Source organism: Rutidosis leptorrhynchoides, chromosome 10 (assembly GCF_046630445.1).
Source record: "Rutidosis leptorrhynchoides isolate AG116_Rl617_1_P2 chromosome 10, CSIRO_AGI_Rlap_v1, whole genome shotgun sequence".
Taxonomy (NCBI): Eukaryota; Viridiplantae; Streptophyta; class Magnoliopsida; order Asterales; family Asteraceae; genus Rutidosis; species Rutidosis leptorrhynchoides.
Window position 1 is genome coordinate 327,624,151 of NC_092342.1, and position 25,850 is coordinate 327,650,000.

A 25,850-nucleotide genomic window follows, 5' to 3' on the forward strand; every position below is an offset into this window, starting at 1 on the left:
GTTAAAATGTATATACATGTAGTGTTTTAATATGTATTCATACACTTTTGAAAGACTTCGAGACACTTATCAAAATACTTCTACTTAACAAAAATGCTTACAATTACATCCTCGTTCAGTTTCATCAACAATTCTACTCGTATGCACCCGTATTCGTACTCGTACAATACACAGCTTTTAGATGTATGTACTATTGGTATATACACTCCAATGATCAGCTCTTAGCAGCCCATGTGAGTCACCTAACATATGTGGGAACCATCATTTGGCAACTAGCATGAAATATCTCATAAAATTACAAAAATATGAGTAATCATTCATGACTTATTTACATGAAAACAAAATTACATATCCTTTATATCTAATCCATACGCCAACGACCAAAAACACCTACAAACACTTTAATTCTTCAATTTTCTTCATCTAATTGATCTCTCTCAAGTTCTATCTTCAAGTTCTAAGTGTTCTTCATAAATTCCAAAAGTTCTAGTTTCATAAAATCAAGAATACTTCCAAGATTGCAAGTTTACTTCCAAGTTTTCTAAATCCATTCCAAGTAATCATCCAAGATCAAGAAACCTTTGTTACTTACAGTAGGTTATCTTTCTAATACAAGGTAATAATCATGTTCAAACTTTAATTCAATTTCTATAACTATAACAATCTTATTTCGAGTGGAAATCTTACTTGAAATTGTTTTCGTGTCATGATTCTGCTTCAAGAACTTTCAAGCCATCCAAGGATCCTTTGAAGCTAGATCTATTTTTCTCATTTCCAGTAGGTTTATCCAAGGAACTTGAGGTAGTAATGATGTTCATAACATCATTCGATTCATACATATAAAGCTATCTTATTCGAAGGTTTAAACATGTAATCACTAAAACATAGTTTAGTTAATTCTAAACTTGTTCGCAAATAAAAGTTAATCCTTCTAACTTGACTTTTAAAATCAACTAAACACATGTTCTATATCTATATGATATGCTAACTTAATGATTTAAAACCTGGAAACACGAAAAACACCGTAAAACTTGATTTACGCCGTTGTAGTAACACCGCGGGCTGTTTTGGGTTAGTTAATTAAAAACTATGATAAACTTTGATTTAAAAGTTGTTATTCTGGGAAAATGATTTTTATTATGAACATGAAACTATATCCAAAAATTATGGTTAAACTCAAAGTGGAAGTATGTTTTCTAAAATGGTCATCTAGACGTCGTTCTTTCGACTGAAATGACTACCTTTACAAGAACGACTTGTAACTTATTTTTCTGACTATAAACCTATATTTTTTCTGTTTAGATTCATAAAATAGAGTTCAATATGAAACCATAGCAATTTGATTCACTCAAAACGGATTTAAAATGAAGAAGTTATGGGTAAAACAAGATTGGATAATTTTTCTCATTTTAGCTACGTGAAAATTGGTAACAAATCTATTCCAACCATAACTTAATCAACTTGTATTGTATATTATGTAATTTTGAGATACCATAGACACGTATACAATGTTTCGACCTATCATGTCGACACATCTATATATATTTCGGAACAACCATAGACACTCTATATGTGAATGTTGGAGTTAGCTATACAGGGTTGAGGTTGATTCCAAAATATATATAGTTTGAGTTGTGATCAATACTGAGATACGTATACACTGGGTCGTGGATTGATTCAAGATAATATTTATCGATTTATTTCTGTACATCTAACTGTGAACAACTAGTTGTAGGTTACTAACGAGGACATCTGACTTAATAAACTTAAAACATCAAAATATATTAAAAGTGTTGTAAATATATTTTGAACATACTTTGATATATATGTATATATTGTTATAGGTTCGTGAATCAACCAGTGGCCAAGTCTTACTTCCCGACGAAGTAAAAATCTGTGAAAGTGAGTTATAGTCCCACTTTTAAAATCTAATATTTTTGGGATGAGAATACATGCAGGTTTTATAAATGATTTACAAAATAGACACAAGTACGTGAAACTACATTCTATGGTTGAATTATCGAAATCGAATATGCCCCTTTTTATTAAGTCTGGTAATCTAAGAATTAGGGAACAGACACCCTAATTGACGCGAATCCTAAAGATAGATCTATTGGGCCTAACAAACCCCATCCAAAGTACCAGATGCTTTAGTACTTCGAAATTTATATCATATTCGAAGGGTGTCCCGGAATGATGGGGATATTCTTATATATGCATCTTGTTAATTTCGGTTACCAGGTGTTCACCATATGAATGATTTTTATCTCTATGTATGGGATGTGTATTGAAATATGAAATCTTGTGGTCTATTGTTACGATTTGATATATATAGGTTAAACCTATAACTCACCAACATTTTTGTTGACGTTTAAAGCATGTTTATTCTCAGATGAATACTAAGAGCTTTCGCTGTTGCATACTAAAATAAGGACAAGATTTGGAGTCCATGTTTGTATGATATTGTGTAAAAACTGCATTCAAGAAACTGATTTCGATGTAACATATTTGTATTGTAAACCATTATGTAATGGTCGTGTGTAAACAGGATATTTTAGATTATCATTATTTGATCATCTACGTAAAGCTTTTTAAACCTTTATTTATGAAATAAAGGTTATGGTTTGTTTTAAAAATGAATGCAGTCTTTGAAAAACGTCTCATATAGAGGTCAAAACCTCGCAACGAAATCAATTAATATGGAACGTTTTTAATCAATAAGAACGGGACATTTCAGTTGGTATCCGAGCGTTGGTCTTAGAGAACCAGAAAATTTGCATTAGTGTGTCTTATCGAGTTTGTTAGGATGCATTAGTGAGTCTGGACTTCGACCGTGTTTTCTTAAAAAATGATTGCTTAACATTTTTGTTGGAAACTATATATTATTAACATGTATATATTATGTGATATATTAATCTCTTAATATGTTTGATATTGTGTGATAGATGTCTACCTCTAGCACAAATCCCATTGACTCACCTAATAATAACGAAGAGTCGAATATATATTTGACTGATTCACAAGTTCCCGAAGAAGAACCGGAAGAAGAATCAGAACCGGAAGAAGAATCAGAACCGGAAGAGGAGGAACCGGAGGAGGAAATAGAACCGGTGGGGGAAATAATAAAACGGTTAAGTAAAAGAAAATCCTCAACCAACCGACCAAGGTTAATTATGGTCAATGGTGTTTCCGCCAAGGAAGCAAAATATTGGGAGGATTACCAATTCTCCTATGAATCAGATTCCGACGAGAATTCCGATGATGTTATAGAAATTACCCCAACTGAATTTAAAAAGGCAAAAGAAAATAATAAGGGAAAGGGCATAAAAATAGAGAAATCTAATTCCAACCCCGATGAACTTTATATGTATCGTCAACCCCCGAAGCCCTTAAGTTGTAACAATGACCCGGGAACCTCTAAACCAACAGGTTTTTCTAAACCGTTGTGGAAAACGACAGCTCGTATTAGGGGAACATCATATATCCCTAGAAACTTGGCAAAACGAACCAAAATTGAAGAAGAAGAAACGTGCGAGTCGGAATAAGATAGTTGTATTTGTGTGGTGTAATATATGTAATATAGTGTGCTTATGCTTTATGATATATGTAAAAATTGCTTGTATTAATAAGTATTTTTTTATGAATCTAACTCTTGTCTATTTTACAGTATAAAAACACAAAATGGATAGACAACCCAATATTTTAAGAGACCTACCCGGAGACATGATTGATGAAATCTTGTCTAGAGTCGGTCAGAATTCTTCGGCACAACTATTTACGGCGAAATCAGTTTGTAATACATTCGAAGAACGTTCCAAGAATGTCTTGGTTTATAAGAGACTTTCGTTTGAAAGATGGGGGATATCACATTGGGAAACCCATAAGTTACGATGTGTTTACTTTGACGCATATATTGCGGGGAACCCAAATGCTATTTTACGCAACGGGTTAAGAAATTATTTTGACTCAATGTATCCGAATATAGGACTTCATGATTTAGAAAAAGCGGCTAACATGCAACATAAAGAAGCATGCTATGCTTACGGGTTAGTAATGTTCGCTTCTCACCAAAGTGAGAAAAAGAACATCGGGCTACAACTATTAAGCAAAACGTTCCCATAAGTGACGAAGTCGGTAATTGGGGTAAGAAATGAGGTTTTTAGGTTATTACGAGACTGTTGGTCATTACGTAACCCTCGTCCCTTTGACGACATTACAACACGCTGTCTTATCAACGGCCATAATGGTTATGTTCCACAAGACCAAGGATGGGAAGTTGTCCCAGTAAAACCAGAATGCATGACTTGTTTCTGGACGTATGAATTATGTGTCTTTATTGCCTTTGCTGAACGACTTGTGTACTAGCTAGAATTATCTTTACAACTATCTTGTATCAAAGTTATTGTGTGCTATATTTCATGCTTTATGTAAAATAAGCGGTATTGTAAGTTTGTAAAATATTGTATAAAAGTTTGAACGCGAAATATTATTATAATCAGCTTTTCATATAGAATTGTAGTAGTTGAATTGTATATTAGCTACTAAGTATGAACTTAACGGGTAGGTACTACCCGAATTTAAACTTATAAAACGCTAATATGAAGAAAAAGCTTTTATAAATGAGTTCATATTATGCTACGAAATACTATTAACTACTCTTAATATTCTGTATGATAACTTGTTTCATTTGACTATTTTGAAGGAAATGGCACCGACTACTCGACACACCGTGAATATGAATGAAGAGGAATTCCGTACTTTTCTAGCTTCAAACATAGCCGCAGTACAGGCTGCGCTACATACCAACAATAACCTTGGATCTAGTAGTACAGGAAATCGTGTAGGATGCACCTACAAAGAATTCACTGCCTGCAAACCTTTGGAATTTGATGGAACCGAAGGACCGATCGGATTGAAACGGTGGACCGAGAAGGTCGAATCGGTGTTTGCCATAAGTAAGTGTACTGAAGAGGACAAAGTAAAGTACGCTACGCATACCTTCACAGGTTCTGCGTTAACATGGTGGAATACCTATCTAGAGCAAGTGGGATAAGATGATGCGTACGCACTACCGTGGTCAGCATTCAAGCACTTGATGAACGAGAAGTACCGTCCCAGAACCAAGGTCAATAAGCTCAAGACAGAACTTAGAGGGTTACGAACCCAAGGACTTGATATTACCACGTACGAAAGACGATTCACAGAAATATGCCTATTGTGTCCGGGAGCGTTCGAAGATGAGGAAGAGAAGATCGACGCGTTTGTGAAAGGATTACCGGAAAGAATCCAAGAAGATATAAGTTCACACGAGCCCGCCTCCATACAACAGGCATGTAGAATGGCTCACAAACTAGTGAACCAGATTGAGGAAAGAATTAAAGAATAGACGGCTGAAGAGGCCAATGTGAAGCAAGTCAAAAGAAAGTGGGAGGAAAACGGTGATAAGAATCACCAATACAACAACAACATCAATTACAATAATAATCGCAACAATTATCCCAACAATCACAACATCAATCGCAACTACAACAAACGGCCCAACAACAACAACAACAACAACAACAACAACAACAACAACAACTACAACAACAGCAACTACAACAATCATCCCAACAACAATAACAACCGCAACAACAACAACAATCAGAAGCAGCTATGCCAAAGGTGTGAAAAGTATCACTCGGGGTTCTGCACCAAATTTTGCAACAAGTGTAAAAGAAATGGTCATAGTGCGGCAAAGTGTGAGGTCTACGGACCAGGGGTTAACAGAACGAAAGGAACAAATGGTGTCGGAACGAGTAATGGCGGAGCAAGTAGTGTCGGAGCAAGTTATGCCAATGTAGTTTGTTATAAATGTGGAAAACCGGGCCACATTATTAGAAATTGCCCGAACCAGGAGAACACGAATGGACAAGGTCGCGGAAGAGTTTTCAATATTAATGCGGCAGAGGCACAGGAAGACCCGGAGCTTGTTACGGGTACGTTTCTTATTGACAATAAATCTGCTTACGTTTTATTTGATTCGGGTGCGGATAGAAGCTATATGAGTAGAGATTTTTGTGCTAAATTAAGTTGTCCATTGACGCCGTTGGATAGTAAATTTTTACTCGAATTAGCAAACGGTAAATTAATTTCAGCAGATAATATATGCCGGAATCGAGAAATTAAACTGGGTAGCGAAATATTTAAGATTGATTTGATACCAGTAGAGTTAGGGAGTTTTGATGTAATAGTTGGCATGGACTGGCTGAAGATGGTGAAAGCAGAGATCGTATGTTATAAAAATGCAATTCGCATTGTACGAGAAGAAGGAGAACCCTTAATGGTGTACGGAGAAAAGGGCAACATGAAGCTACATCTTGTTAGTAATTTGAAGGCACAAAAACTAATAAGAAAAGGTTGCTATGCTGTTCTAGTACACGTCGAGAAAGTACAAACTGAAGAAAAGAGCATCAATGATGTTCCCGTCGCAAAAGAATTTCCCGATGTATTTCCGAAAGAATTACCGGGACTACCTCCACATCGATCTGTTGAATTTCAAATAGATCTTGTACCAGGAGCTGCACCAATAGCTCGTACTCCTTATACACTCGCACCCAGCGAGATGAAAGAACTGCAAAGCCAACTGCAAGAACTATTAGAACGTGGTTTCATTCGACCAAGCACATCACCATGGGGAGCTCCTGTTTTGTTTGTCAAGAAGAAGGATGGTACATTTAGGTTGTGTATCGACTACAGAGAGTTGAACAAACTTACCATCAAAAACCGTTATCCACTGCCGAGAATTGACGACTTATTTGATCAACTACAAGGCTCGTCGGTTTATTCGAAGATCGATTTACGTTCTGGATATCATCAAATGCGAGTAAAGGAGGATGATATTTCAAAAACTGCTTTTAGGACGCGTTATGGTAATTACGAGTTTATGGTTATGCCGTTTGGATTGACTAACGCACCAGCTGTGTTCATGGACCTTATGAACCGAGTGTGTGGGCCATATCTTGACAAGTTTGTCATTGTTTTCATCGATGACATACTTATTTACTCAAAGAATGATCAAGAGCAAGAAGAACATTTGAGAAAAGTGCTAGAAGTATTGAGGAAAGAAAAACTGTACGCTAAGTTTTCAAAGTGTGCATTTTGGTTGGAAGAAGTTCAATTCCTCGGTCACATAGTGAACAAAGAAGGTATCCAGGTGGACCCGGCAAAGATCGAAACCGTTGAAAAGTGGGAAACCTCAAAAACTCCGAAGCATATACGTTAATTTTTAGGATTGGCTGGTTACTACAGAAGATTCATCCAAGATTTCTCCAAAATAGCAAAACCCTTGACTGCGTTAACGCATAAAGGGAAGAAATTTGAATGGAAGGATGAACAAGAGAAGGCGTTTCAATTATTGAAGAAAAAGCTAACTACGGCACCTATATTGTCATTGCCTGAAGGGAATGATGATTTTGTGATTTATTGTGACGCATCAAAGCAAGGTCTCGGTTGTGTATTAATGCAACGGAAGAAGGTGATTGCTTATGCGTCTAGACAATTGAAGATTCACGAGCAAAATTATACGACGCATGATTTGGAATTAGGCGCGGTTGTTTTTGCATTAAAGACTTGGAGGCACTACTTATATGGGGTCAAAAGTATTATATATACCGACCACAAAAGTCTTCAACACATATTTAATCAGAAACAACTGAATATGAGGCAGCGTAGGTGGATTGAATTGTTGAATGATTACGACTTTGAGATTCGTTACCACCCGGGGAAGGCAAATGTGGTAGCCGACGCCTTGAGCAGAAAGGACAGAGAACCCATTCGAGTAAAATCTATGAATATAATGATTCACACTAACCTTACTACTCAAATAAAGGAGGCGCAACAAGGAGTTTTAAAAGAGGGAAATTTAAAGGATGAAATACCCAAAGGATCGGAGAAGCATCTTAATATTCGGGAAGACGGAACTCGGTATAGGGCTGAAAGAATTTGGGTACCAAAATTTGGAGATATGAGAGAAATGGTACTTAGAGAAGCTCATAAAACCAGATACTCAATACATCCTGAAACGGGGAAGATGTACAAGGATCTTAAGAAACATTTTTGGTGGCCAGGTATGAAAGCCGATATTGCTAAATATGTAGGAGAATGTTTGACGTGTTCTAAGGTCAAAGCTGAACATCAGAAACCATCAGGTCTACTACAACAACCTGAAATCCTGGAATGGAAATGGGAAAACATTACCATGGATTTCATTACTAAATTGCCAAGGACTGCAAGTGGTTATGATACTATTTGGGTAATAGTTGATCGTCTCACCAAGTCAGCACACTTCCTGCCAATAAGAGAAGATGACAAGATGGAGAAGTTAGCACGACTGTATTTGAAGGAAGTCGTCTCCAGACATGGAATACCAATCTCTATTATCTCTGATAGGGATGGCAGATTTATTTCAAGATTCTGGCAGACATTACAGCAAGCATTGGGAACTCGTCTAGACATGAGTACTGCCTATCATCTACAAACTGATGGGCAGAGTGAAAGGACGATACAAACGCTTGAAGACATGCTACGAGCTTGTGTTATTGATTTCGGAAACAGTTGGGATCGACATCTACCGTTAGCAGAATTTTCCTACAACAACAGCTACCATTCAAGCATTGAGATGGCGCCGTTTGAAGCACTTTATGGTAGAAAGTGCAGGTCTCCAATTTGTTGGAGTGAAGTGGGGGATAGACAGATTACGGGTCCGGAGATAATACAAGAAACTACCGAGAAAATCATCCAAATTCAACAAAGATTGAAAACCGCCCAGAGTCGACAAAAGAGCTACGCGGACAGTAAAAGAAAAGATATAGAGTTTGAAATTGGAGAAATGATCATGCTTAAGGTTTCACCTTGGAAAGGCGTTGTTCGATTTGGTAAACGGGGGAAACTAAATCCAAGGTACATTGGACCATTCAAGATTATAGATCGTGTCGGACCAGTAGCTTACCAACTGGAGCTACCTCAACAACTCGCGGCTGTACATAACACTTTTCACGTCTCAAATTTGAAGAAATGTTTTGCTAAAGAAGATCTCACTATTCCGTTGGACGAAATCCAAATCAATGAAAAACTTCAATTCATTGAAGAACCCGTCGAAATAATGGATCGTGAGGTTAAGAGACTTAAACAAAACAAGATACCGATTGTTAAGGTTCGATGGAATGCTCGTAGAGGACCCAAGTTCACCTGGGAGCGTGAAGATCAGATAAAGAAGAAATACCCGCATTTATTTCCAGAAGATACGTCAACACCTCCAACTGCTTAAAATTTCGGGACGAAATTTATTTAACGGGTAGGTACTGTAGTGACCCGAACTTTTCCATGTTTATATATATATATATATATATATATATATATATATATATATATATATATATATATATATATATATATATATATATATATATATATATTAAATGAAATTGTTATTTACATGATTAAGTTTTTCCAACATGTTAAGCAATCAAACTTATTAAGACTTGATTAATTGAAATAGGTTTCATATAGACAATTGACCACCCAAGTTGACCGGTGATTCACGAACGTTAAAACTTGTAAAAACTATACGATGACATATATATGGTTATATATATAGTTAATATGATTTTATTATAAGTATGTATCTCATTAGGTATTTTAACAATGAGTTATATACATAAAAAATGAGACTATTAATTTAAGAAACTCGAAAACGATATATATAATGATTATCGTTATAACAACGTCTTACTAGGTACATATGAATCATATTAAGATATTGATACACTTGGTTAATTATGTTAAATGATAAGTAAATATATTATTAAGTGTATTAACAATGAAATACATATGTAAAAATAAGACTACTAACTTAATGATTTCGAAACGAGACATATATGTAACGATTATCATTGTAACGACATTTAACTGTATATATATCATACTAAGATATATTATATATCATAATATCATGATAATATAACAATTTAACATCTCATTTGTTATAATAAACAATGGGTTAACAACATTCAACAAGATCGTTAACCTAAAGGTTTCAAAACAACATTTACACGTAACGACTAATGATGACTTAACGACTCAGTTAAAATGTATATACATGTAGTGTTTTAATATGTATTCATACACTTTTGAAAGACTTCAAGACACTTATCAAAATACTTCTACTTAACAAAAATGCTTACAATTACATCCTCGTTCAGTTTCATCAACAATTCTACTCGTATGCACCCGTATTCATACTCGTACAATACACAGCTTTTAGATGTATGTACTATTGGTATATACACTCCAATGATCAGCTCTTAGCAGCCCATGTGAGTCACCTAACACATGTGGGAACCATCATTTGGAAACTAGCATGAAATATCTCATAAAATTACAAAAATATGAGTAATCATTCATGACTTATTTACATGAAAAGAAAATTACATATCCTTTATATCTAATCCATACACCAACGACCAAAAACACCTACAAACACTTTAATTCTTCAATTTTCTTCATCTAATTGATCTCTCTCAAGTTCTATCTTCAAGTTCTAAGTGTTCTTCATAAATTCCAAAAGTTCTAGTTTCATAAAATCAAGAATACTTCCAAGATTGCAAGTTTACTTCCAAGTTTTCTAAATCCATTCCAAGTAATCATCCAAGATCAAGAAACCTTTGTTACTTACAGTAGGTTATCTTTCTAATACAAGGTAATAATCATATTCAAACTTTAATTCAATTTCTATAACTATAACAATCTTATTTCGAGTGGAAATCTTACTTGAAATTGTTTTCGTGTCATGATTCTGCTTCAAGAACTTTCAAGCCATCCAAGGATCCTTTGAAGCTAGATCTATTTTTCTCATTTCCAGTAGGTTTATCCAAGGAACTTGAGGTAGTAATGATGTTCATAACATCATTCGATTCATACATATAAAGCTATCTTATTCGAAGGTTTAAACTTGTAATCACTAGAACATAGTTTAGTTAATTCTAAACTTGTTCGCAAATAAAAGTTAATCCTTCTAACTTGACTTTTAAAATCAACTAAACACATGTTCTATATCTATATGATATGCTAACTTAATGATTTAAAACCTGGAAACACGAAAAACACCGTAAAACCGGATTTACGCCGTCGTAGTAACACCGCGGGCTGTTTTGGGTTAGTTAATTAAAAACTATGATAAACTTTGATTTAAAAGTTGTTATTCTGGGAAAATGATTTTTATTATGAACATGAAACTATATCCAAAAATTATGGTTAAACTCAAAGTGAAAGTATGTTTTCTAAAATGGTCATTTAGACGTCGTTCTTTCGACTGAAATGACTACCTTTACAAGAACGACTTGTAACTTATTTTTCCGACTATAAACCTATACTTTTTCTGTTTAGATTCATAAAATAGAGTTCAATATGAAACCATAGCAATTTGATTCACTCAAAACGGATTTAAAATGAAGAAGTTATGGGTAAAACAAGATTGGATAATTTTTCTCATTTTAGCTACGTGAAAATTGGTAACAAATTTATTCCAACCATAACTTAATCAACTTGTATTGTATATTATGTAATCTTGAGATACCATAGACACGTATACAATATTTCGACCTATCATGTCGACACATCTATATATATTTCGGAACAACCATAGACACTCTATATGTGAATGTTGGAGTTAGCTATACAGGGTTGAGGTTGATTCCAAAATATATATAGTTTGAGTTGTGATCAATACTGAGATACGTATACACTGAGGGTGGATTGATTCAAGATAATATTTATCGATTTATTTCTGTACATCTAACTGTGGACAACTAGTTGTAGGTTACTAACGAGGACATCTGACTTAATAAACTTAAAACATCAAAATATATTAAAAGTGTTGTAAATATATTTTGAACATACTTTGATATATATGTATATATTGTTATAGGTTCGTGAATCAACCAGTGGCCAAGTCTTACTTTCCGATGAAGTAAAAATCTGTGAAAGTGAGTTATAGTCCCACTTTTAAAATCTAATATTTTTGGGATGAGAATACATGCAGGTTTTATAAATGATTTACAAAATAGACACAAGTACGTGAAACTACATTCTATGGTTGAATTATCGAAATCGAATATGCCCCTTTTTATTAAGTCTGGTAATCTAAGAATTAGGGAACAGACACCCTAATTGACGCGAATCCTAAAGATAGATCTATTGGGCCTAACAAACCCCATCCAAAGTACCGGATGCTTTAGTACTTCGAAATTTATATCATATCCGAAGGGTGTCCCGGAATGATGGGGATATTCTTATATATGCATCTTGTTAATGTCGGTTACCAGGTGTTCACCATATGAATGATTTTTATCTCTATGTATGGGATGTGTATTGAAATATGAAATCTTGTGGTCTATTGTTACGATTTGATATATATAGGTTAAACCTATAACTCACCAACATTTTTGTTGACGTTTAAAGCATATTTATTCTCAGGTGAATACTAAGAGCTTCCGCTGTTGCATACTAAAATAAGGACAAGATTTGGAGTCCATGTTTGTATGATATTGTGTAAAAACTGCATTCAAGAAACTGATTTCGATGTAACATATTTGTATTGTAAACCATTATGTAATGGTCGTGTGTAAACAGGATATTTTAGATTATCATTATTTGATCATCTACGTAAAGCTTTTTAAACCTTTATTTATGAAATAAAGGTTATGGTTTGTTTTAAAAATGAATGCAGTCTTTGAAAAACGTCTCATATAGAGGTCAAAACCTCGCAACGAAATCAATTAATATGGAACGTTTTTAATCAATAAGAACGGGACATTTCAATAGTGGATCGTCTTACTAAATTTGCACATTTCTTACTGATCAAAGAAACCGACAAAATGGAGAAATTGTCACCACTTTATATCAAAGAGATTGTCTCACGTCATGGAGTCCCTATCTCTATCATATCTGATTGCGACAGTCGATTCACTTATAGATTCTGGAAATCTTTACAATCTGCTCTTGGAACTCAACTCGACATGAGCACTGCTTATCATCCACAAAACGATGGTGAAAATGAACAAACCATTCAAATATTGGAAGATATGCTTCGTGCTTATGTTATCGACTTCGGCAAAGGTTGGGATAGACATTTGCCTTTGGCTGAATTTTCTTACTACAACAGTTACCACGCAAGTATCAACGCTGCACCTTTTGAAGCCTTATACGCACGAAAATGTAGATCCCCACTGTGCTGGGATGAACTAGAGGACAGATAGCTAACTGGTCCTGAAATCATACATGAAACTACCAAAAAGATCGTGCAGATTAAGAAACGATTAAAAACTGCCCGCAATCGAATGAAGATCTATGCTGATAATCGTCGGAAACCTTTAGAATTCCAAGTTGGTGATAAAGTCATGTTTAAAGTATCCCCTTGGAAAGGCATCGTTCATTTTGGTAAACGAAGCAAACTAAGTCCGCGCTTTGTTAGACCTTACAAGATTACTGAAAGGATTGGTCACGTGGCATATCGATTGGAACTACCTGCTGAGCTTAGTAGTATACAAGATGTATTTCATGTCTCGAATCTGAAGAAGTGTCTTGCTGATGACACCCTTGTTATTCCTTTGGATGATCTTCGCATTGACGATAAAACGCACTTCATCGAAGAACCTATAGAAGTTATGGATCGTGAGGTTAAACGCTTGAAACAGAGCAACATTCCTATTGTTGAAATTCGTTAGAACTCACGAAGAGGCCCCAAGTATACCTGGGAACGTGAAGACCAGATGAGGCGAAAATATCCCCATCTCTTCTCATCCGCAGATGCATCCGAGAAGTCTACCAAAAACTTCGGGACGAAGTTTTCATTAACGGGGAGGTACTATAACGACCCTCAATTTTCCACTTCTACTTTTATTATATTTCCCTTAGGATTTTTGTGAGCTCATAAATTTATAGTTAGCATAACGTTGACCAAATAGTAAACTTTTAGTCGACACTCACTGCTAATTAAAATTTATGCCTTTCTGTGATAGTATAACTATTAATCTATAGGTAATAAACAAAAAGTGACATTTATATTAATAGTGAAACAATTGGGAACTAAGTAAAATAAATAAAAGCCTTGGACTAGTTAAAAAAATATAATACTTATTCTATATAAATGTATTTATATAAAATAAAAAATAAATAAATAATATTAATGTAAATGAATGAAAAATTCGGCCAACATGGATTAATAATAAAAAAAATTAACGATAATTAACAAACTAATCCTAATCTAAATCTAATGAGTAATCCTAATCAAACTTTAAGCATTTAAACTCCTAATGCAACTCTAATCACAACTTATTTATCCTAATCCTAACTTAAATTCTAGATTAATCTTAAGCTAGATGAATTGGTTTCAAACTCTAAATGTCACACTATATAAACACCCATTAGGCTAAGCTTTTTCATTCACAAATCCCACAAGAAATTCACTCCAAAACACTCCTCTTCTCTTTTTTTTTTTGTTCGATAGTTTACAACCCCATCACCACCACCCTTAGCCAACCACCACCACTCCAAAAACGCCTCCTGCTGCTCGTCTTCTGCAGCCTCCCACCACCGCCACCTGCTGCATTTTTTCGCAGCCCATCGCCACCCAAATTTGCAGCAACTCTGCTGCTGTATCCGCCACCCACAACAGCCCAATCCGCCACTTTTTATGCAGCCTTCTGCTGCAGCTGAAACCGCCACCAAACACCTCTTTTTATGCTGTTTTCTGGTCACCAAAACCGCCCCAAGTAGCAGCCTGTGCTGCTGTGTTTCGACTCCCAAAACAGCCCCCTCCTGTCCGCCACATTCTGCAGCCTCTGCTGCTGTTTCTGCGCACCCAAAACAGTTCCAAGACTCGCCCAATTCAGCCCCTTCTGCTGCGTTTCTGACTTGCTGCTGTCCGCCTTTGAACCATCACCAAGACCACCACTTTTGATCCATTTTTGCTCCTGTTTTCTTGTTTTCTTCATGCTGCTGTTCGACTTCGTCATCACCAACAAACACCACTTTTTCTTGATATTAACTCACTTAAGGTACCTCATTAACCCATAAAGTAATAATACGTTTTATTATATACCTATATCTAAAAGGCAAATGCCAAATGAATAGTACTATTCTTTTTTCCACTTTTCGCAAACTTAACCTCCAACTTTTATTAAAATTCAAATCGCACCCCCACTTTATACTCTTATTAAAATACAAATCGCACCTCCACTTTATACGTATATTTTTTTCCCAATTTCACAAACTTAACCCCCTAACTTTTATTAAAATACAAATCGAACCCCCACTTTACTAACTTTTTTTTTTAATATACCTATATCTAAAAGGCAAAGGCCAAATGAATAGTACTATTCTTTTTTCCACTTTTCGCAAACTTAACCCCCCAACTTTTATTAAAATACAAATCGCACCCCCACTTTATGCTCTTATTAAAATACAAATCGCACCCTCACTTTATACGTATATTTTTTCCCAAATTTCACAAACTTAACCCCCTAACTTTTATTAAAATACAAATCGAACCCTCACTTTACTAACTTTTTTTTTTTACTAATATTCAATTTTCACAAACTTAACCCCCTAACTTTTATTAAAATAGAAATCGAACTCCCACTTTATATGTATATTTTTTTTCAAATTTCACAAACGTAACCCCCTAACTTTTATTAAAATACAAATCGAACCCCCATTTTACTAACTTTTTTTTTTAAAATAAAACCTGAACGCTAAAAGAAGCAACTTTCACAAAAGGAACAACCCTTCAATGTTAGATGTCGAAAAAAATTCTTTTTTACAAAATAGATCAAGACTTTTTTTTTTAACTCGCATTCAAAACGGAGCCCCCGGCGCGAAGCGAGGGCTCCACATCTAGTTTGTTTCAATTCCTTAAAATTATAAGTGTATATTATGAATAAAAGAATGATGCTTATAAATAATAATCATAAGAGTAGGCGTTAATTATCATGATTAATAAGGAATGTCCTTAAAGATATGAATGTGTAACAAAAAGAAAAGGAAGTGTTGCTTGCATGCATTCGTGTGAATGTATATATATATATATATATATATATATATATATATATATATATATATATATATATATATATATATATATATATATATATATATATATATATATATATATATATATATATATAGGGATGGCAATGGATACCCGATCCAGTGGATATCCATCCGATCCACCCGATTATTCGTGGATATGGACGATCTAAATGGATATGGATATGGATGTGGATGAAAAAAATTTCATCCATGGATGAACCCGCTTTCACCCGAAATAACTAAATATATAAATTTATCACTCAAATTAGTATCATTTATGTAGTGATATTTCATTAATTATATTCATATTCATCTTTCTTTATATTTTCTCTAAAAATATAACTTTATTCTTATATTTTGTTTTTTTAAATAATCAAATGTATTTATCGTACTTTGGTGGTTCAAATGTGATTTCATGTAACTAAAAGTAAGCAACTTACATGCCGATATTTTTACACGTTTAATAGGTTATCTATTGAATATTTGTTATATAGATTAGTAAAATGTGACTTTCGATCGCATAAACTATTAAAAATATTACTTTTCATCGTATATAGTGAACCACCGCTTATAATTGTTAAAAATAAAATAAATTTAAACGGATATGGATAATTATCCATTAACCCGCTTCACCCGACGGATATGGATATGGATGGATGAAAAGTAAAAAAAATAAATGGATATGGATATGGATACGGATACAGCCTCACCCGATCCATATTCGATCCATTGCCATCCATATATATATATATATATATATATATATATATATATATATATATATATATATATAGGAATTAAAATATTAACAAAATAAAGATTATATGTATGTATGATATTGAAGTTAGAACATAAATCATGATTATATATATTAGTAACATATAAAGTGATTAAAGATTATGTTATATCTATCATGTTATGATTAAGTTAAGATAATGATTATGATAAAGTATTATGATGATAAAGGGGTAAAGATGTTTAATAAGTTATAATTAGGATTTATGGATAATGTGAAAGTTTAAAAGTATTAGTGTATATATATGTATAACATGAATATATATGGAATATATTGGATAATTTGAAAAAGGAATAAAACTTATCTAAACTATTATCTAATGAAACTATTAATTATAATTTAGCGGATAATTATTGAAAAATATAAAAGATGATGATGATTAAAACAATTAAAGATAATAATGAAGAGATAATGATAAGTTTAAACACATGAGATAAGATAAAATTTAAAGACTTAGAACTTATTTAGGTTACTGAAACTTAATGTTAAAATATAATTAAAAAGGGATAAAATTTAAAAGGTTTAATAAAATAATTATAATAATAAAACATATAAACTATTATTATACTATAACATTTTAATTCAACTAAATATTAATTAATATATTATACTAATTAATAAAACTATAAAGTATAATAATACATAAAAAATATTAATGTGTCGCATTCCTAAACGTACATAAAACGTGAAAACTATAATCATACCGATAACGTATGGCTTATACGAATCTCACCGCTACTTACGGTCACTAGATGATGTCGCAGAGTGCTTATGGGAATAAGGTTTTGGATTAAATGAAAGGTTGTAGACTATGTCCAACTGAAAGTTCCTGACCCCCGCATCTGGTTATCTTTAGACTTACTTGATAGCACCGAGGTTTGGGTAAGTTGTACAATGTCTAAACTTGATCATAGTGGACACAACTTGTTAAACAAACTCTTATGAGCACTTACTCGTTGGATTGAACAAACTAATGACTAAGCTTATATTTCTAGGTTGAGATCCCGGTTGTTTACTTCCGTTCATTTCATTTCTTGTGGATGAACTTCAACTGCTATATAAGGTGAACTTCATAGCCCCACTTTTTAACTTTCTTTATATACTTATTTTAAACTTTGGGGTGAGACACATGCTGCTTTTAAACTATTTTATAATTTAGACACAAGTATTTAAACTTTTAACTGTGCTGCCATGCTATGTTTCATGCTTAATCCCTACATGATATCGTTAATTGCTTTGTGAACGCAAACTTAGTTAATGTGAGTAGTCCAATTGCGAGCGACCTCTCTATCTAGTTGACCGTTGGTCAATGGATACATGTTAATGATTCAACGACACGAACGAATAAAGTGTTTAGGGTAACTTATGTTTAATCTCGATATCATAACTTCGGCACTTACTTTTGAACGATGTCTCTACATCAAACTTAATAACCAAATCTTGTGGTCTAAAAACTTTGGTAGTTTGCTAAAATAAACCTATAAATTCACCAACCATTTTAGTTGACACTTGAAGCATGTTTTGTCTCAGGTGGTAATTGCTAAAGATTACTTGCTACTTGGACTATGTTGCTATGGAGAATGCATTCATATTTATGTTCTTGCATTAAACACTTAAAATTTACATTTTGGTGACTATTTAATTCCGCTACTTTAATACATTGATTTTCTATAAAAATGTCTCATTTAGAGTCGTTCTCGCTTTACACTTGTATATTTGGTATTGGTTAGTCACAGTTACCCCCGATCCCATTTAGGAGTGCGACACTTTAATCCATCTAAAGCTCTTCCTAAAAAAACCCTTTTAAACTTGCCTTCAACAGAATAAACTATTTTCGTCATTTCACCTTTTTTGTGTCTTATTAGAGATGAATAGTACTCCCTCCGTCTCATTCCAATAGTCCACAGACAAAAAATACGCAGTTTTAGGAAATCCCACTAACTTCATTTCTCCACCAATGAATATCTTCTGTCTCCAGATTCACCAATGAAATATCTTCTTTCCTTTCTATCTATGGAAGTGTACTATCAGAATGGGACAGCCCAAAATGGAATACTGCCCTATTGGAATGAGACGGAGGTAGTATTATTTAAATTTCCACTTTTCACAAAACTAACCCCCTAACTTCTATTAAAATACAAATCAAACCTCCCACTTTATACCTATATTCTAAATTCTAAATTATTATTTATCTCATTACTAAAACCAAAAATACTGTATAATAACACACAACACGCTTTACCGACTTGTACGTTGCGCTCAGACAGTTGGACCTACAGGGGCCACTACTATGCTATAGTAATTTTTTTCTTCAACGATAAAAGAAGCAACTTTGTAAAAGAACCAACCCTTCAATGCTACCAAAAGATGTCGAAAAATATTTTTTTTTTACAAAATAGATCAACTAACATTTTTTTTTTAAAAAAAAAAACCCGAATGCTAAAAGAAGAAACTTTCACAAAAGGAACAACCCTTCAATATTAGATGTCGAAAAAAATTCTATTTTACAAAATATATCAAGACTTTTTTTTTAACTCGCATTCAAAACCGAGCCCCCGGCGCGAAGCGAAGACTCCACAACTAGTTATTTTTATACTACTCTTATTTCTATTTTTATTTGAATTTATTTATTTATTATTTATAATTTATTACTTTTTGTTGGAGAAAATAACGAAAACTTATAATAGAAGCAATGTTATTTTCAAAGAAAAACACCCCAAATAAGGATTACAAAAAGACAAGAATATGGAAAAGTTTACACCTAGAAAGCAACCAAAGTATCTATAACTGACTCCCATTACAACCCGAAAACCTTAAAAACAAATTAACCAAGCAATACCAAAAACTACATGAAAAAAGTAAGAACCAAATGAAATGCATTACACAAGATGAACCACAACAATCAACCTCTATGTCCCGTCCTTTTCAATTTGCCGTTAACCGTTGCCGGACCGATTCTCTATCTTGTAAGATAACACATTAGCAGATCAATAACCCGGTATGCTCTCTTCGGGCAAACGTGTTATCATTTCATCGAAAGCCATGAAAGCCTCCACGGACATATATCCTCTCCGATTGTCGATGAACCACCATCTCTTCCATCTTGAGGACCCATAAACAAGCTTTGAATTGCGACCCGTAATCCAATTCATTGATGTTATCTTTGAGCTTATAATCGCCCGAATTGGAAGCCTCGTTTGCCTTCTTTCTTAACCTCGGATTAGTTTCACCAAGTAAATTTCTTGAGACGTCTTTATTCAAGACATACCACGCTTTACAAACACTTTCACATGAAGAGACCTTACAATCACAGTAATTCTTCTACTCCGACCAATCAAAACTAGTGCAGACCTTTCAACGTTCGATTCTATCATAAGTTTTGCTAATTCTTCCTTCTTTTTCTCCTTCTTCCATTGTAGTACTCGTGTTGGTTACTAATTTTGGTTTTTCCAAAACCATATAATATTTGCTTTCTAAAAATGATGCTAATAGATTTTGACACCCTTTGTTTTTGGACTACACAAACTGTTAGTATTTTTTATATAAATATTTCAGGTCTTGCATAAAAATAAAGTTTTGACAATTGTAAAAATATCTTTATTATTAGATTAAAACTATAAATATATTTAGAGATGGCAATGGGCGTGAAAAAACCTGTGATATGCGGGTACCCGATCCGCGATGGGGGTAAAATCATAAAATCTTACCTGCGGGTACGGGTACGGGTAAAAATCAATACCCGCCAATTGGTCGCGGGCGAGTCGCGGGTATATACTACCCATCGCGGGTACATACACGGGTAAACCCGATCCGCTAATTCATGAGACTTTTTTTTAATTTATCCGCGAGTTTATACATACAATTATGAATTTAAAAAGAATTTTACTTGTAATGCGATAATGATTAAAAATATAATATTACATATAAGTAAAAAACTTGACTTTATGTTAATTGTATATATTACTTATAATTAATAAAATTTTCTAACGTTTCTATAAAAAAATTAACGAAGTTGTATATTATTATTACTCGTGAGTTTATCCGGGGGTCACAGGTATCAGCGGGTCACGAGCATGTGCCAAACTTTTTTATCCGCGAGCGGTTAACGGGTCTCAACGAGGAAAAAAAACAACGTGACGGACGAATCGCGGGTATATAAAATCCTTGCACGTTGCCCGCGAGTGTCATCCCTAAATATATCATATACCTTCATTTTTATTCTCATTTAGGCTATGTAGTCCCAATAAATAGTATTGTAAGTTATAAAGTTTCAAGATGTGTATTTATTTATTGTAAGTTATAAAGTTTCAAAATGTTTATTAACGTAAACAAAATGTTTTTCATTTTTTAAATTTTATGTGTAATTTTTGGATGACAAGGAAGAACGAAATAAGAAAAAGAATGATTTGTTGAAGATAACTGTAACTATTTAATGCTAAAAAAATTTATAAAAAAATTTATAAAGTGTTAATTTTTTAACTTTATAAAAAAATTACCACATCCGTACCGTTACAAATGTCCACTATGATATTACACAAAATTTTATGAAATCTCATTAACTTCGTTCTTCACCAATAAAATTTCATCAAAATGTCACGTATGCGTCAAGCCATTGCCACATAAGTTTGATAAGAGTTATTGAATCAAAACTATATATATGTTAATAATAACACAAACAATAAATGTATAGTTTACATTGATATATATTGAGTATATAGTCTACATCGAAACAAAAATGAAAAATATTATCGATTTATAACCATAACCCTTCATTATCCTCGATGGGAAGGGTTGATCAAAACCTGTAAGTGACGCGATAACACAAGTGAAAGTTATTAGAATGAGCGTTGTGAAAGTATGATCAACTAAACTGTTTATATCTAATGTGTTCACCAGTGTTAAGGAAAAACAAATTTTGACGCTCCTCCAAACAATCTTTCTTCTCCCGTTTTCAAACCAGAAAGCTCTCGCAACACCCCACTGAGAATGCCTAACTGCAAGGGTTGTGGTGGGCAGAACGTCTCAAACAACGCTCATTGTAGGTGTTCAAATATCAAGCACTTAGATTTGCTGAATGCATATTTAAAACTGATAAAAAAATTCTACATATATGAACTCATTTGAACGGCATGTAAAGTGTTGAGTTTTGTAATTACATAATATAATAATATACACTGCTTCTTTATAGTTTTGTTTCTTCCTGTAAGTTATGATTTACATAAACTTGACATATGGGTGTTCATCGGTTTGGTTAAACCGTTTAAACCGAAAACCAAATCGAAATCAAGTCGAAAAATCCAAACTGAATTTATAAAATGGTTTTCGGATCGAGCGAAAACGAAAACCGAATTAAAATTCGGTTATTCGGTTTTGAAATTTCTAAATTTGGTTAACAGAAAAATAAATATAAAACAGAATTCAATTTAGACATTATTAAATAAATATATTAATATTATTGTATACATGTATTAAATATATGATTTGAGTAGATAATTTACCTTTTCAAGTCAAAGTATGTTTATTCGGATTTGAAATTCTATTTAAATTATTAATTCATATTTTTAGTAATTTCTTCCCCTTCACATTTTTATACATGTAGCCAATTCAAATCGATTTTCTCTTAGTTATTGATTTTGTTTATTTTTCTAGATATAATATAAATTGTATTATGATATTTTATAAGTTTATATAAGCTTATTGTATTTTGTAATTTTGTATTATATATATTTTTTTAGTATGATATATTACAAAGCTAATACGACTCGTAGGGAAAAAGTAAAAATATGATTTTCAAATTTAAATTAGGTTTTAACCGAAACTAAACCGAATTCAAATTTAGTTTACGGTTTGGTTTCGGTTTCGGTTTTGATGTTTGAATTCGGTTTCGGTTTGATTTTCGGTTTTAATTATAAAAGTTTCAAAACCGAAAAATCGAACCAAATATTTCGAATAACAGAAAACTGAACCGATGAACACCCCTACTTGACACCTTATATTTTGGGAAAAAATTATTTTCTGATTAATAATTAACAAGGCATCAATAATCATCATCTCGCTAAAATGAAGAAAAATAACATGAAGCAATAAGCTCAAACGCCAAAGATAATAGTGATTCTTTCTCTTCTTATACTCGACTAAACTGTGGAAAGTTTAAGTTTAGGAAGAAAAGAAATTAATTGGAAAGAAATAAAAAAAATTTGGTACTCATGAGTTTTTTTAATGAGAGAAAGAAGAGAAATGAAAAGAAAAATCGTACCTAATTTTCCCGATTCCTATAACTTCCGATTTGGAAGTATCACAATTCCTTCCCTTTCATTTTTCTTTACTTCAATTCTATTCTTTCGTAAAAAGGAACAGAGACTAAATATAACAATGACGTGATGATCAAGCTAGTTTTTCAAGCTTTTCTCTCATTATGAAGTGAGATTTATATTACTAGTTATATATATATATATATATATATATATATATATATATATATATATATATATATATATATATATATATATATATATATATATATAGACAGAGAGAGAGAGAGAGAGGAAGTGTGAGGAAGTAATTTTTTTTGAAATTTTTTTCAGGCATCAAGATCACATGAAAATATGAACATTTAAAAAAGACACTTTGTTATGAATGTTATTATTTTGGCGGTAAAACGCACGAAGAAAAAAAATGAAAACATTCAATGCATTGAATGTTTTGACTATGAGTTTTTTTAAGGGGTTAGAAATTAGGGTGTTAAAAATTAGTTTTTAGCTATTAGGGTTTAGAAATTAGGGTTTAGAAATTAGGGTGTAGATTGAATATTTTAACACAAACGGTTTAGAGTTTAGGGTTTAGGGTTGAGGGTTTTGGGTTTAGGGACTAAACTCAAAACACTAAACTCTAAACCCTAAACCCTAAACTCTAAATCGGGCTAAATTTTGAAAAAAATACTTCACACAAGATGAAAACAAAACGATGCAAATAAATTCAGAATCAAAACATTCAATGCATTGAATGTTTTCATTTTTTTTTCGAGCGTTTTACCGCCAAAATAATAATATTCGTCACAAAGTGTCTTTTTTAAATGTTCATATTTTTACCTAATTTTGACGTCTGAAAAAAAATTGAAAAAACCAAAATTAAAAAAAAAATATTTACTTCCCCCCAAAAAAAATGTTTCCATCTTGATTATATATATATATATATATATATATATATATATATATATATATATATATATATATATATATATATATGTTACACATGCATGAACAAAAATATGAACTGGAACACAATTAATTACCTCCATATAGTTGATGATCGAGGCCGGGTTTAATTTTATCAGTGGAGTATGAACTTATTAATTACCAAGACGTATACAGAATTACCACCGAGGCATTGTTTGAGTGGTACCAAGCCTCTGGGCTGTGGGTTCGCATTCTCTCATCGTGATTGGTGCGGGTTCGATTTCAAGGGGGGAAATTTACCGCATATTATTTATACACAGTCATCCTATGGTGCTGTGGTCCCTACGACTTTGCTACTGGCAGGTGTAGGTATATAATAAAATCGATCCGGTTCACGTAAGTGTGAAGATTCGAGAGCGGGTTCCTTCTAGTGTGTGTGCAGGGACGGATCTTGAACGATTTTAGTGGGAGGGCCAAAATCATTTTAGAAACTTATATAAGAAAAATTCTAAAATCTTGGAGGGGCTATTATATAAGATATTTATATATTAGATCTCAAAAAATAAAATTTACACTAAGAGAACAAATTTTTGGAGGGGCCACTGCCCACCCCTGCCACCCCAAAAATCCGTCACTGCGTGTGTGGGAGACTAACCATCTAACTAGCCATCCAAAAAAAAAAAAAAAAGACGTATACAGAATTAGCCCAAGTTACAAATGTATATACTAGGTAACAAAGCAACCAATTATATATAGCTCGATCAGTCACATAAAGTTGTAAACTTGTAAAAATGTACTTCTATCTAATTAGTTTAATTTGTTACTTTGGGTTTCTTAATATAACTATATTCAAGAACAAGGATTATATATATGCTTTGTGTGATCATCTAATCATGTATCAATCAATTCGTCAACTTAAAAGACAAACAAAAATAAAAAAAAAAGTAGATAGAGATCGAGATCGAGGGTAGAGGATGTGACAGGAAGAGGGTGAGCACACATTGCTTCAAGCATTCGAAAACTCGTTATTTGCAAGAAAGGCCATGAGTGCTCACTCTCTTCTGTCACCACTCTTTACCTTTTATACGTGTCGGTCGAATTAAAGGAACGATAATTTGTTGTTGGTTGCTGAATACAGAGCATGCTGCCATAGAAGGAAACATGATATATATATATATATATATATATATATATATATATATATATATATATATATATATATATATATATATATATATATATATATATATGTATATATATGTAGAAACTAGAAAGCTTTCCTGATTTAGGTCAAACACAAATTTTATATGGTTAGTTGTTGGTACTATTGTACCGTTTACATTATTATTTGCATGATATGATTTGATGTGTGAGTAAGAAGTGGAAGTCTCTCATCCATATATAGACTCTTGAAAGATGCTTTAGTTTTAGGCCTTTATCCATGCCTCTTGTGTGAAGAGAGATATGTGGCTTTTTATATATTTTCTTTATTTTACCCATTCTTAAGATGCTATTTTTATTCCAAGATTAATATTAGTGTATATGCTCTGTGAATGATTGATGGTATATTAATATTACAAGATGAGACATTTATTCTCGCAAATTTTCTACAAAAAAATAAATAGTATAAGTTTTATGTATTTATTTTATGTATTCAAGCTTTAAGATGAGCCTCAGCTCCAATTGTTGGGAGCACTAAAAGATGGTGATCATGCTAGGTTAGGGTTTGTATATGATCTTGTCCGATTTTA